Genomic DNA, 16,413 nt, shown 5'->3' with positions numbered 1-16,413 from the left:
TTTCAGTCATATGTGAAACATCCTGTTTTGGGGTATATAACCACTCTGTGTACCTCACTTTTTTGGTTCCCTCTTCCTTCAGGAAGAAAGGTCCCAGGCCATGGTCCTCACAATTTAAGTTCAGAATAAACTGTCCCAAATTTTCATTTATAGATTGGTTATGGATTATTTTCGTTGACAATAGTAAGGTGCTATTTGAGCATGGACCATTATAAAGTGAGAAAGCAAATTATGCAAATAAATGGGGGGAGGGTGCTGATTTGGGGTAAAGGGAACAGCAAATACAATTGAGTTTCAAACAGACAGGTTTTTTTTTATGCTTCTCAATAATTCTGCAGTTTGTGATGTTTCATGCTTTTTAAATCTGTTTTGTAAAAATCTAACTTGAATATTTCAGGATGACACTATGGCAGAATGAAAAAGAGGGGAGCCTATCTGGGTATATTGATTGGTGTTCTTTAAAGCTGTATTTATGCCACTATGTTGATATTTCTTAGAATAATGACAAAATATGGAATGACATTAGTGGAGTACTTTTGCAGTACATTTTCATTAATAATTTACTGTTAAATAATTTCAGGTCTGCAAAATAATCAGCCATGATAAAACTGAAAAAGGTTTACCAATGTAACTTTTAAACCAAGAGTTTTGAAGATACTGAGGAAAACAAAAAGTAGTTCAGCCAATGCTACAGGCCTCAAAACAAAGAACTACAGTAACTGCTTGCTACACTGAATTCTTTCTATCCCACATATATTTTTGGCCAAAAGTGCTGTGTGCAGCCTGGAAAACAAGACTATGTGTGGTGCTCTTCATCCTGAATGGTCAACACATTGTAGGGACAGTGAATCCCTGACTTCCAATCTCATAAAATTGAGCTATTTAAAATGTAATTATATTTGTAGGATATTATATTTCTCTATAAATCCACTTGTTAAATAAGTCCTTAATAGGAGTTTACAAAAAATGTAACCATCAATAAAAGAAACATGGTTAAATACTCATGCCAAAATTGCACTTACCAAAAATAAGATATTCTTACATAATTTAATACCAAGTCCAAATTTAAATTTCCCCAATTGCCTGGAAGACATATTTTTACAGTTAGTTTGAGTCAAGAATCAAACAAATTTGGTTGGTATAACTGTTTTCTTTAAAATGTAACAGTTCCATGTATTATGTAACATTACATTCTGTGTACTGTATAACAATACCTTGTGTGTTTGTGAGAGTGTGTATACACACATGTATGTTCAGGTAATTTTTTGGAAAATTCGACCATTTGTAGAATGCCATATGTTCGGTATTTGGCATATTGCTTTATTTGGTGTAATTTGACTTGTTCCTGCACCAGTTCCTTTAAAGTCAGACTCACATTAATAAACTTTATTAATTCAAATTCTCTCTTTTAGTTTCTTGTGGGAAAGAATATGTCATAGGTGTTTTGACTACTGCCAGTCACATCAAATTATGAGGTACATGTTAACTAGTAGTCTGACTTTCAATGCTGCTTAGTCTGATCTATGGATTCAGACAGTGTCATCTTGATGACACACTTTTAGCATTCCCCATCAACTTTTCACTTAGTAACTTTAATAGCTATTGAAATCATCACCTTGATCCATTTTTTATTAGGAGTTCTAAAATTGTGATTTTCTAATTTCATCATTTTTTTCTGTTCTTATTTCTTCTGAATTTCCTATGATAAACTGATAACCCTGATATGCAATTCATAAAGGAAAGACAGAATATTTATCTCCTTATTTACCATTTTTCAGAGTAATAGCTTGATACCTCCAGTAACCTTTAATCATAACCAATGACATTATTTCCTATTATCTATATTTAAATTTTGACATTTAAACATATATGATGCTTTTAAATTAATTGCAAGCAGTATTCGTTTTTTTAAAATAATTTTATCGGGATTATAATACTTTATAATATTGTGTAATTTAGGGTGTACGTTATTGTTTATTAATTCCTGAATGCACTTCATCGTGCTCACCACCAGTAATCTAATTTTTATCCACCACCATACATATGTGCCTCTTTGTCCTTTTAGCCCACCCTTCCCACCCTCTTTCCCTCTAGTAACCACTAATCTGTTCTATTTATCCATGTATTTCTTATCTTCCACATATGAGTGAAATCATGCAGTATTTATCTTTCTCTGTCTGGCTTATTTTGCTTATTATCACACTCTCCAGGTCCACCCATGTTGTTGCAAATGGGGCAATTTTGTCTTTTTCATGGCTGAGTAGTATTCCATTGTGTATATATACCACATCTTCTTTATCCATTCATCTGTGGAAGGGCACTTGGGTTGTTTCCACATCCCAGCTAATGTGAATTGTGCTGCAATGAACATCGGGGTGCATAAATCTCTTTGGATCATTGATTTCACATTCTTTGGATAAATATCCAGTAGTGGGATAGCTGGATCATGTGGTATTTCTATTTTTAATTTTTTGAGAAATCTCCATACTCTTCTCCATTTGCATTCCCATCAGCAGTGTATGAGTGTTCCCTTTTCTCCACATCCTCTCCAACATTTGTTGTTTTTTTTCTTGGTAATTGTAGCCACTAACTGGTGTAAGGTGATATCTCATTGTAGTTTGATTTGCATTTCCTTAATAATTAGTGATGCTGAGCACCAGTTCATGTGTCTGTTGGCCATCTGTACATCTTCCTTAGAAAAATGTCTGTTCATTTCCTCTGCCTATTTTTTGACATTGGTCTTAGCAACATCTTTTTGAATACCATGTCTACTTGGGCAAGGGAAACAAAAGAAAATGTTAACAAATGGGACTACATCAGACTAAAAACCTTCTGTAGAGCAAAGGAAACCATGAACAAAATGGAAAGCAATATTCATTTTTAATGTTAATCATAAGCCAGTGGGAGCCATTTCAAATTGCCTCCTGTGTCTCTTTGAAATGATCCAAAAAGACGTTAATAGCATTCTAGCCTTCTGGAAATTAAGTTGCTCAAGGCTCATTACATTTCTACCTCAGACTTCAAAACAGCTATTTCTCCAGAAAGTTCTGGTTCTGTTTAGAGAGTAAAAATGTACTTTCACCGAAAATTTTGAGAATAGGGAGGTGCACTGCTAATATCTCATCCTTACGAGTGGTACTATTTTTAGAGAAAAATATTGTTTCAAACTAAATTTCTATTTCAAACTAAGATGAAAAGGTTTTGCTTACTTTCTTTTACTTTAGAAATATAACTCTTCTTTTATGATTGCAATTTTAGTTTAATATTTCAATAATTACTTATATCCTTTATATTAAAATAAACATTGCCTAATGAGGAGGCACACTCAAAAAGCTGTTTTTAAAGTCCTTTAGGGAGAGGGGGCAGAGCAAAATGGTGGGGTGAGCTGACCCGGGATTCTCTCCCCTCCAAAATACAACAAAAGATTGGAAGAACTGAATTTCAGAGAATAAACATAATGCCAGCTCGTTAGAGACCTACAATACCAAGAAGGCGGAGATCATAAACCTTGCTTTACACCTTCGGAGGCACTGGACAGTAGGAGAGAACATCGCTCCCTCCCCTAGAGTCTGCAATCGCTGCGGCACGGGTCGGGAAGGAGCGGGGGAGGGGCCGTGCTACCAGGGGATCATCCAGGACTCCTGCCGCTGATTCGGTGGAGACCCGCTGATGGGGGGGGGGAAGTTTCCGTCCACAGGGACCCTATAAATCAAGGGCCTTGGGAGACCAGAGAACAGAATTGATCTGAACCAGACCGGCGCATGTGAGTAACAGCCCCTCCCCCCCAGTGAAGCCAGTGGGTGCAGCCATCTTGCCCCAAGGTGGAGAGCTCATAACATGCCGCTCTCGACCCCCATCTAGTGGTGACAGGCTGTAACTGCAACTGAATTCTACCACCGTGAGAAAAAACCGCTCCTCTACCATCCAGCAATTTATAAAAGCCCCAGACCAGAGGGAACACAATAAAAACATAGAATTAAGTCCTGAGGACTTGGAATTAGGTAAACTAAGTGATAATGAATTCAGAGCAGCTATAATCAAAAAACTCAATGAGGTAGAGAGAAAGATAGAGAAACAAGCCGAGTTCTGGAGTTACTTCACAAAAGAGATTGAAATCATAAAGAATTACTTGAGATGAAAAACACAATGGACCAGATAAAACAGAATACGGATTCCCTGAATGCCCATGTAGACAACATAGAGGAGAAAATTAGCATAATCGAGGACAGACAGGCTGAATGGCGCCAGACAGAGGAAGAAAGAGAACTAAGAATTTAAAAAAATGAGGAAAATCTCCGAGAGATAATGGATTCAATGAGGAGTAAGAACATAAGGATTATAGGAATTCCTGAGAATATGGAAAAGGAAAATGGAGCAGAAAGTGTGCTTAACGAAATTATTGAAGAGAACTTCCCAAATCTAGGGATCAACGGAGAAATGTGTGTAGAGGAGGGTTTTAGATCTCCTAGATTTGTCAATGTAAAAAGACCTACTGCAAGGCACATAGCAGTAAAGTTGGCAAATAGGAATGATAAGGAGAGAATACTCAGGGAAGTAAGGGAAAAAAAGAGAATAACCTATAAAGGAGCCCCTATCAGACTGTCAGCGGATTTCTCTACAGAAGCCCTACAAGCTAGGAGAGAATGGAGTGATATATTCAAAGCTTTAAAGGATAAAAACCTTCAGCCAAGAATACTCTATCCAGCAAGAATTTCCTTCAGATATGAGGGAGAAATTAAATCTTTTCCAGACAAACAAAAGTTAAGGGAATTTGTAACTAAAAGCCCTCCATTACAAGAAATCCTCAAGAAGGCTCTCATAATTGAAAAAAGAAAAAAGGGAGAAAGGGGACACAATCCACAGACTAGGGAGACCGATGGATAGAACCAGAACAGGATAGCAAATATTCAACTATAGCATTAGGGTAAAAATAAGAAAACTACCAAAACAAGGACGATCTTAGCACTCTAACTACAAATTAATAAGACGAGTTGGAATAAAAGATGAAAATAATTATTTAGGAGGGGAAGAGCAAAGGATCTAAATCAGCATTGGTCAAGTAGGTAAGAGACCACCAGAGAATAGACTATATTATACACGAGATTCTAAATACAAACTTCAAGGTAGACGCTAAAATAAAGTACAGAACAGAGTCACAAATCATAGATAAGGAAAAATCTAAGAAACCCAGCATAAGAAATTGCAGTACTAAATGGGTAGTCTAAAACACACAGGAAAAGAAACACAGGAAAAGAAGATAATGAGCGACAGATTGACAGCATTAAGTCCACATACATCAATAATCACTCTCAATGTGAACGGATTGAACTCTCCAATAAAAAGACATAGAGTGGCAAAATGGATTAAAGAACATGATCCAACAATTTTTTGCCTCCAGGAAACACACCTCAGCCCCAAGGACAAACACAGACTCAGGGTGAAGGGGTGGAGGACAATACTTCAAGCAAATAGCAAGGAAAAAAAGGCAGGTGTTGCAATTCTCATATCAGACCAAGTGGATTTCAAAATAAGACAGGTAAAGAGAGACACAGAGGGACAATATATAATGATCAAAGGGACACTTCATCAAGAAAAAATAACGCTTATAAATAACTATGCACCCAACACAGGAGCACCAAGATTCATAAAGCAACTATTAACAGACCTAAAGGAAGATGTTAAAAACAACACAATAATAGTAGGGGACCTCAACACCCCACTCACATCAATGGACAGATCATCCAGACAGAAAATCAACAAGGAAATAGTGGAGCTGAATGAAAAACTAAAACAATTGGACTTAATAGACATACATAGATCACTCCACCCTGAAAGAGCTGAATACACATTCTTCTCAAGTGCACCTGGAACATTCTCTAGGATAGATCTTATGGAGGTCAGCAAACAAACATGTCATGACCTTTTATGGTAGACAAAAGAAAATGAGAGGAAAGAGTTATTGGTCCTAGTTTCTTCCATATAGAACATGTCTCATGAAGACAACTGTCTTGAATTTCCAAACCAAGCTGCGTCTCTGAAATGTCTTTACATTTCCATTGCAATTTGTGTTTCCATAAGCAATAGCATATTGTGGTGTGTATATCCGCACAGTAGTTAGTAGCATAACATGCACATAACTGATAGGAAATGTTTGCATAAATGCTTAAACTAGTGAAACCATCTGTGAAAAAATATGAAGTGTTTGCCTAAAGAACATAGACTTTGTATTTCTACTGTATATTGCCTGTATACACAAATAAAATCTTCAAGAAAATATGTTTCTATTATAAGGACAAAGAAAAATATCAGAGAAACCTAGGAAAGAATATATCAATCCCATTATAGCACCTTTTGTTCAGTAAAGGCTACTTCTCTTGTTGAATAGGTTAGCTAATGAGGGGTTGAGCAAGGCTTCTGAGTATAGTGTACACTTTATTAGAGTTTATGTTCTAAGAGTTAACTTTTATTACAGCCCAGACATCAAATAGATATCTCTTAAGGGTCTCAAGGTTTATCAGGTAAAAATTCCCTCAGAACTAATTAATTCTCCATCTTGTGAAAGTTTATATACCAATTTAAGTTATATCCACAAAGACGATGTGGATAAATATCCATTTCCAGGTGCAGAGTTTAGTCTATTCTTTGTGAAATGGTTGTCAATGGACTTGAAGCCAAATACTTCTATGGGTGTTAACTTCTTCCTTTAATATTATTGGAGTCAGAACTGGGTAGCATTTACAATGACTTAACATAAAAAGAAAAATAAAAGAAGATCTCAGTTACCATATTAGGAAAATAATATCTTACCTGTTTCATAGTGTGAGGCCTTGCTTGCTCAGCAAAAGCCCACAAACCGGCACAACCATGTGTCCTTCTGGCTCTCTTCTGGGCAAGATGCCCAGCTGTTGAGATTTGTAACAATCCAGGGACTGGCCAGCCTGGATTCTACCTTATCTCACTTAAGGAACATCATGTCTTAAAGGGACACAGAGCTCCTCCGTGTGCGCTACTGTTCCTGGGAACGCCAGTCGTACCGAGGACAGCCTCTTGTCAAGCGTATAATCTTTGTGCCCTCTGCCTATATAAAAACTCCCTCCCTGCCTGTGGTTGTAGGTGCATGTTGCTGTCCAGCAAGCCCCCATTGGACCTCGCTGTAAGTAACTAGCAATAAACATTTATGTCTTGTTTGCAGTCTCCGGGTCTTTTCCTTGGTCTCTCCACAACCTATCCCAAACTGCTCACCCAACTGGGTGTGCAGTCAGACACATAGAAAACTTGAATAAACTTACCTGATACAGAGAAACAGACCACCCCCCTCCCGTTCCTCTGAAATCTGAGTTTCACTGGGGCTCCGAGGCTCTTCCATCCATCTCTGTAGCCCTGGGGACACAAACTCTGGAAAATCGCTGGTAACTTATTCCTCACATGCATCAAAACAAGTAATTAAGGCAAAGGCCAGATCCTTTGTGCCATTTTTAATGACTGGAATTTCCTTGAAATTACACAGAAAAATTGCATCTTGAAACTCACTACCAGGCCTTGTCTGCACATAATTAAAATGCTTTCTGGAATTAATAAAACTAAGGCAAGTCAGTATTTCTCAAATCCTGTCTCATCTACAACAAAATTCAATTTTGTGGGCAGCATATACCAGTTTCAGGCAAGTTAGTCCAAAATATTTATTAACTGACCCAGAAGGTTGTCCATTTTGAGTGGATCCCAAAACAAGAGAAAACTCTAACATTTGCTGTCTGACATGCTGACTACTGTGCTATTTGGGCCATAAGACCCAATGTATATGATTTTCCTTAAAGTGTATTTGCAGATGAGGGGTGTATAGAACTTTGGATAACCCCCATAGTGAATTACGTATCAGACTTTTAGGATTTTAAGGCAAAACGATAAATTACTCTGCATGTACCTATTAATCTTTTGAGGAAAAGCTTCTGACTTTTTAAGGGACCCTAATAGAGACTGAGTGACAATAGGTTACTAAGTTCCTATGCAACCTACACTTCTCATCATAAACTGGGTGCTATCTCATTAATCAATAACATTAGGCATGCACAGCAGTCAACAGCATTCCTGTTCCTGAAGACGGAAGTAAATTGTATGAGCAAGTCGTTCAGATGCCCATAGTCCATACTCTTGTTGTAATCCTTTCTCCTCCCAAGTCTGCACTTGTTATGAGGTATTACCTATAACAACTTGATTCTTCAAAGCCTGAACTTGTCATGAGGTATTCCCTATGAAAACCTGAATACGTGAGAAAGCTTTTGGGATTTATTTTCAGACTATTCTGCATGAAATGCTGGCACTACACAAAAGTGGACATTTGTAGCATTACAATACTGCCTTAGCGTGTTCCTGAAAGACAGTGGCAACGGAAAATTCATCTAGTATTCAGAAATTCAAAAAGTGTGCCTGGAACATTGGAATGGGCTTTTTAAAACTCAGTTATGGGAAAAGCTCTGTTGGTAATACTTTAGAGGGATGGAATAATCACCTCCAGAATGTGCTATATGCTCTAAATCTGAAACCAGTATACATTGTTCTTTCTCCAGTAATTTATGAGACCCAGAATTTATGGGCCCACGGTGGAAATAGGAGTGGATCTTCCACCTGTTATCCTTAATGATCCATCAGCTACACCTCTGCTTCCCATAAGTGAAACTAAGAGATTTCATAGTCTAGAGGAGTGATGCTTCCACTAGGGAATATAGTGATAGATATGTCAAGCCAGAATTTTGACTTATTTGACCAAAAAAAGTGGTGGTAGTGATATTAAATAGATTCTGGAGTATAGGAACGAAGATGCCTTAGAGCTTCTACTTCCAGTCTCTTCCAACACTGTTCTGAGGTCACCACATAAGGAAACAGTGTAAACTACCAGCAAATGAGAGACTCGGGGGGACAATACTGAGGCACTCCATCCAACAGCCAGCAATAAGTCACCTGACAAGATGGTGACACCATATTGGGCATCATTTTAGTCCCAACAGAGCTCCCAAATGATTGCAGCCATGTGATGAGCTCAAGTGGGACTGGCAGAAGAATCATGCAGTCAGTCAGCTCACAGAATGGTGAAAAATAACAAATTGTTTTAGCCACTAAGTTCTGGGCATGTTTTCCTCAGCAAAAGGCAAATGAAATATGCTCCAAGCTACACTTTCAACTTTAAAGCACTTAGAGACTGAATTGAAAAATAATGAACATTTGCCAATTTGTTTTTGGAACATTACATTATAGAGTGGATTAAATAAACTTTCATAACATTCTGCCATATCATTCTGTTCTCCTTCCTCAGTGATAACTTTCATCTTTAATTTGGTGATTCTCATTCTCATGATGTTATTTATTATATGTGAATATCCATAATCAATATATATTGTTCATTGCAGTCTTGACCTATAAAAATAATATTGAACAATACTACTGAGATTTATAACTGGTATATTTTTAAGTACAATCATTTTAACTTGTTAAATTGTATGATTATAACCATTCTTTTATGTATATTTAGACTATTTCCATTTTTGTGATTACAGGCAATATGCAACTGAACATTTTTGTACATCTCTTTATGTGCATATGTGCTTGAGTTTCTCCAGATTAGTGATTTGCCACAATTTTTCGAGTCATGATATACCCAGAAAATAATATGTGAGGGATTCACAGGATAAACTGAAGATGATTTGTTTTATATATTTTTCCAATTTTATCACTATTTTATTGACTGTCTTTTCCCATTAATTTGTCATAGATATTTCTGTATTGTGAATATCAATCTTTAGACTTCTAAATATGTGGCAAAATTTTTTGCTCATTCTGAGGATTCTCTTTTCAATATTTCCATGGGTTTCAGTAAAATACACTTTAATTTTAATTTAGTAACATTTATTTTGCTTTCTGAATGTTTGCCTTCTCTGAAATCATAAAGAAATTCTCCTTTGTCTTGAGAGGCCAACTTTTATAAGAATTCTTAACAGAAATATTAATGTAATATACATTGTTTACAGAGATAGTTCCACAGATATTTGGCAGTGTATGTATATATTTCAGTATATTGCAGTGTATTTATATATTTCAAGTACTTTTTTATTGGGAATTGTGCATAATAACTGTGCATAATTCCTAAAACCTAAGCATTTTTGAGGTGCGATACTTGAAGAGTAATGCTGGTGATATATACTATTTCAATCATTCCAATAAGCAAAACTCATCACTTTGCTGGTGCCCAAAAATAATTTAGCCAGAAATATGTGGAATGATCTAGAAGTATTCTGACACTTAATTGTAACAAATTTCTCCCATTATGGTGAGCCAGGATCATTCAATCTGGGGTTGTTGTTTATCAATTATATCCAGAACCCTACAGGTTTGAGTTTCTGAGTCTAGGTAATCCAAATGAACTAAAATTGCCTGAAATATTAACTATAATATTGAATAAACTCTTTAATTTTTCTTAAATTTGAATTAAACTCTGAAAGAGAAAGACTCTAAGTTGAACATGACGAGTTTTCAAAAATTAATCTCATGCCCAATTATAAGAGATATTGTTGATGACGGAAGTATCATTTTGTGGTTCTGACAACTGTTAGATAAGTAGGTGGCTATAGAATATCCAGCTAAAACCAAACACTTAAGACAAATAATTATTTTCCCCTGTATAATAATCAGTAGTAGAAACATTTATATAAATAAACATGGTCATATTTGAGTATATTATTCCTGCACTGTGGGCTTTTTGATCTCAAATGCGAGCCTTATTCATTGAGGATTTATCACCCAAAGTTTTACCTAGATAAACAGAACATAATGTTAAATATTACCAATTTAGTTGGAACTTTTTCTTTCTTTGCTTCTTTTATTCCCCCAGTAAGTATTCATTGAAGGCCTGATGTGTTTCTAGGCACTTTTCTAGGCATTAGAGATACAAGATACAAAAATAATGCAAGAAATTTCTGCCCTCTTGAAGTTTATATTCTACTGGGAGAAACAAACAGCAAACAAATAAATGAGTGCATATATTTAAAATATCATCTATTGCTATGAAAAGTCATAAATCAGGGTAAGGGGTTAAGGAGTGACTGTCTATTTATATTAGGTTTTCAGGAAAAAACTCTCTGGGAAGCTGATATTAGAATAGTCACATAAATAATTCACAGGAATAGATTTATTAAGATTAGATTGAATGCTAAAATACTTTGGAGTCTATTAGCTTACTCACAGGCTCTTTCACACTTTTGTACCTCAAGCTATAAGTCATTGAGTTCAGCATAGGGATTAGCATGGTATAAAACACAGACCCTACTTGAACAACTACTCATGAGCTTTTGGAGTTGGGAACACTGTAGAGAGAAAGGATGATGGTGAGGTGGAAGGCGGGTGTGGAGAAGATTCCATGATGACCACAGGTAAAAAGTATTTTTAGGGCAGTGATGAAAATTAAACCCAGGAAGTGATGACTATGAGTATTCTTATCTCATCAAAATTGGCTAAATTAAAAAAAATCTATCTATATGAAATGAAGAGGACCCCAAAGGGAAACAAAGTATTCATACAAAATATATTAACTGTTGAACTCACCATAGGAGATACAAAGAGAGAATGAGAATAAGGTTACAGACTATGTCCAGGTGTAGCATCCAGCAAGAAGGATGGAGCACAGCTTCTAGATGGAGACATGGCAACCCTGTAAAACAAAGGAAGTGATTATACAAACAGTTAGGAAGTGGTTACAGAACAGCACTGCTAAGAATCAGATTTTTGTTTTTTCTTGAAAGAATTGCCTGTGGTTTAACAGGAAAGAGAGAACAACAGAAGTCATCATCTTTTGTAAACTATAGAGGGCCCTAAACAAGTTTCCAATTTCTACCCTTTCTGGTCTCTCATGGGTTAACCTGAACATCAGCCAGGGTTTTTCTTTTAAAATTTAACTTAGATCATATCACTCTTCTAAAACCCTGCAGTGTTTCCCCATTTCAGTTGAAGTAACGGCCAAAGATCTTAAAAAGTGCTAAAAGCTCTGGCTGATCATGTCCCCTGCCTTTCAGCCTTCCTGTCCTACTGCTTTCCACTTGGCTCACTCTTGCAGAAACTTTTTCTGCAAAAGTTTAAACAATTGAAAGAAATGAGGAGTATACTAGGACCACAAGTATTATGAAGACTTTATTTCTCTAATTTAAATGGTTTATATGTTTTTAAAAAACTGTGTTTGTTATAAAATTTGTGCAATCATTAAAGTTTCATAATTAAATTATTTTTATTTTAATGAAAATTAAGATTATTTTCATTATTATTTGAATTGTTGCCAATGGAAGAAAGGAGAAATAAGGAATTCACTTTACAGGCTCTTTAATGACTCCAAGCACAACTAGACATGAGTCTACACCAGCTGAATTTTGTCCCAAAATGAAAATGTTTGTTTAGATTCTTGCTACTCAGAGTCTGGTGCAATGGCTGGTAACACCAGCATCCCTTGGAAGTCTGTTACAATGCAGAATCATGGCCTGCGCTGCACCCAAATCTGCATTTTATAGCACCCTGAGATGATTTGCATGAATAATGAAGTTTGAAAATCTCTGGGTTTGATTACCTTTGCTTTGACAGAAATTCTTGTGATTTGGCAAGATATTCCACTAAATTAAGAAGAAATAAATGAACATACTCAAATATTTTTTCTGTCTTTTTCTATGTTGCCTTTTATCATCTTCCTTCCAAAGGAAGTCCAAAGAGAATTTAACCTTTCTCCATATACAAACCCAGTGTATATTAATAATTGGTCAGAATATTATGGTAAAGTTATTTGGACTCTCTGTTTTATAACTAAGGAAAATTAAGAGTAAAATGTCTGTTTATTTTATGTTTTATAATTGGGTACTTAGACACATAAGACAAGGTTTTGTGGTATACCTTTGTAGTACAAGGTGAAATTAAAAAGTTTTATTTTAGGCCAACACATTTGTTTGGAAGATGCAATTATTATTTAATCACTAAAGTGACATGGATCAAGAGTATTGGGTATCTGCACAGTGCATACTCTGGAGAACTTTTTGTGATACAAATCATGATTAGAAAGAGATAAACAGAGATAACGTTTTGATTTTTCTTCCTAACTCAGTCAGTCACAGGGTTAATATTAACAAATGAATGATCAGTAAAGAGGACATTTCAATCAAAATGGTTGCAAACAGGCCATATTTGTCTGACAGATGAACCTATACCATGCAGGTAAAATGTGTAATTAAAGATACATTAACCTTTAAAAGCAAAACAAGGATTATACAAACTATTTTTGAAATGCATTATGATATCCACCGTCTTAGTAAATAGAACTTACAAAATCAAGTTTGACAGGTCAGATTGTGAGATATGTGAGACTAATAATTATAAGTTTTCATTTCAGTCCCCTTGGTAATCCTTCCAGAAATTCACATAAAAACATTTTTATTTGATATTCAGAGTCATCATGTTTAACAACACTTCCTATACTCTAATACAAGTACAAGAAATCCTTGGGGAAAAAGTATCAAATAAATTAGGCAGATCTTATAAGGTTTCCAGGCTCTCATTGCTAATTCCTCCATATTCACACTCCTAGTCAGCTACAGCTTTTCAGAATTCTGCTGTAAGTCTGACATTCTCAGTGGTTAAATGGAATTGAAGAATATTTTAAAAAATGATTTACCATGCCGATATATTAGTCAACAGATTTGGATTTTATGGTCTGATATTACTGTTAAGTAAACTTCCTAGGGTCGCTGCAGTAAATTAAGACAAACTTGGTGGCTTAAAACAATGGAAATTTTTTGCCTCACAATTCTTAAGACCAGAAGCCTGAAACCAACGTACTGGCAGGACCATGCCCCCTCTGAAGATGCCAGAGGAGAATCCTTTCTTGTGTCCTCCAGATTCTGGTGGCTCCTAGAGTTCCCTTGTTGGTAGCAGCAAATGCCAATCTCTGCCTCCATCTTCACAAAGCCTTCTTTCTCTATGTGTCCTTTACTGTCTCTTGCAAGGACATACTCAATGGATTTAGGGCCCACTATAATCCATTTTGATCTCTCCTTGATCCTTACCTTTATTACATCTGCAAAGATCCTATTTCCAAATAACCTCCCATTCTGAGCTTCTTGATAGATGTAGATATTTTGGGGACACTTCAACCCACAACAATTATGTTACTTGATGTATGGTTCACAGATATTTTATTAAACATCGAACTTAATAGAAAACAAATGATACAATAGCTAGTTTATTACAGTGGATTTAAAAATCTGGTAAATTGAGTAGATAATTTGAATCATTATCTCTACTAGAAGCATTGAACTATCCTTAATATAATAAATCAAATTCCTTTGGAAATACAAATCTTCAACAAAATTGTATTGAATGATTCATTATTTTCCTGACATTTTCCTTCACATCCTTGTTCCTGAGACTATAGGTCAGAAGATTCATCAGAACCTACTTTGACTATGAACCATGAGTTTTTGGAGTTTGGTACACAATAAACGAACAAGATAACCCCATGGAAAATGGTGATGGTGGTCACGTGGGAAGTGGAGAAGGCTTTTCAGCATCCACCAGAAGAAGGTATTTTCATGACAGTGACAAAAATGAAAATATTAGCAGTGAGGATGACTACCAGGCTGCTCATCTCATTGAATATGAAAATGACAAAACAGAGCACCTCGCTATGTAGAGATCAAAGCAGGAAACAGAAACAATGACTGAGTCCTCATAGCCAAAATTATTTATGATGTTAGACCTACAGAAAGATAGTGCCAGAGGAAAATATGTGAGTGTCAGAGAAGAGACTATACTCCATGTGTAGGGCCCAGTCACTAATGATGTACAGAGCTTTTGGGACACGATTACTGTAAAGAGAGAGGCAAATTGCCACAAATCAGTCAGAGGCCATCACTGCAAACATGAATGTTTCTGCCACTGCAAATATACAAGCCAAGAAGAATTGCATGATGCATCCTATCAAAGAGATCATTCTGTCTTCCACAACCAACTTCTCCAACACTTAGGGTGTAACTGTAGTAAAATAACAGAAATCAAGAAAGGACAAGTGGCTGAGAAAAAAATACACAGGGCTGTGGAGTTTAGGACTGATCCTCATGATCGCGATCATGCCCAGGTTCCCCACCACAGTGACTGTGTAGATGGTGAAGAATGCCAGGAGCAGTGGCACCCAGAGGTCTGGATATTCTGAGAAGCTCAAGAGGCTGAATGTGGCTCCAACATTCTGATTTCCTTGAGCTAACAACATGATTATTGTTGGAGAAAATCTAAAATAATGATAAAAATAGTAACAATGATAATGATGATAGTACATTTATATGACATTTACCATGTGGCAGGCCTTGGGCTAAAACATTAAAATATATTAATTTAGATCCTCAAATACCACTATGAATTGTGAAACAAGTAGCCCCATATTTTACATAAGGAAACTGAGGCATATATATATTATGGAACTGGTTAGAGGTTTCACAGTTTGTTAGTGATGAGTTGGATTTTGAAGTTATTCCTGAGTGCCAGATTTGAATTAAGCTCAGGGTTAGATGGAAAATTATTCCACATTGTTGTAGAAAACGTATGTCTTTCACAGTTCTATCATTCTGAAGATCTGTGCTTTCTAATAGCACTAATATAACAATTATAAATTTGGCACAAATATTTATAAAGGAAGGATAAGAAGTAAAGCATTAGACCTATATTTCTATACTTACAATGTTCAAATTGAGGACCATAACAAAGGCAGCATTTATGAGTCTGCACAAGAACTTTTCAGTTTTGGAAACAAATATGAATGTTAAAGGGAATATAGCCATGTATATCTTCAGGCTTTACATTGATTTTATCCTGATGCTACGATAATTAGCTTAGTGTTTTAAAAACAATATAGCAACCTGATCAAATGAGGAAGTTTCATTTGTGACGTGTTGTTCTCTCCTTCCTGTGTTTTCTTTCCTACTAAAGTTTTTTCTCACTTAGTGTCACTGATGTTCTCAACATATTCATCTAGATTCTTGATCATTATCTTTTAACTTTCTTTCTTTTTTTGTGAGGAAGATTGGCCCTGAGCTAATATCTGTTGCCAATCTACCTCTTTTTTGCTTGAGGAAGATTGTCACTGAGTTAACATCTGTGCAAATCTTCTATTTTTTTATGTGTGATGCTGCCACACTATGGCTTGACTAATGGTGCTAGGTCCATGCCCAGGATCTGAACCTCTGAACCCTGGGCCACCAAAGTAGAGTGCATTAACTTAATCACTACACCACAGGGCCAGCTCCACTATTATTATTTTTTAATGTGATAACTTTACTAGGCATATTATAAGTTTGCTAAATTAATCTTAAGAAAAATAAAAAAGGCTTTATATATCTTTACATG

At 35.9% G+C, this 16,413-nt stretch overlaps 1 pseudogene; it reads right to left on the bottom strand.

The window, feature by feature from the left end:
- Positions 1-10,753: 10,753 nt before the first annotated feature.
- On the bottom strand, positions 10,754-15,283 carry LOC124229091 (olfactory receptor 5D13-like; annotated as a pseudogene).
- Positions 15,284-16,413: the final 1,130 nt, after the last annotated feature.

The sequence above is a fragment of the Equus quagga genome, chromosome 17, assembly GCF_021613505.1.
Source record: "Equus quagga isolate Etosha38 chromosome 17, UCLA_HA_Equagga_1.0, whole genome shotgun sequence".
NCBI lineage: Eukaryota > Metazoa > Chordata > Mammalia > Perissodactyla > Equidae > Equus > Equus quagga.
Note: the sequence above shows the minus strand (reverse complement) of the source record. Positions and strands in the feature narration are given on the sequence as shown.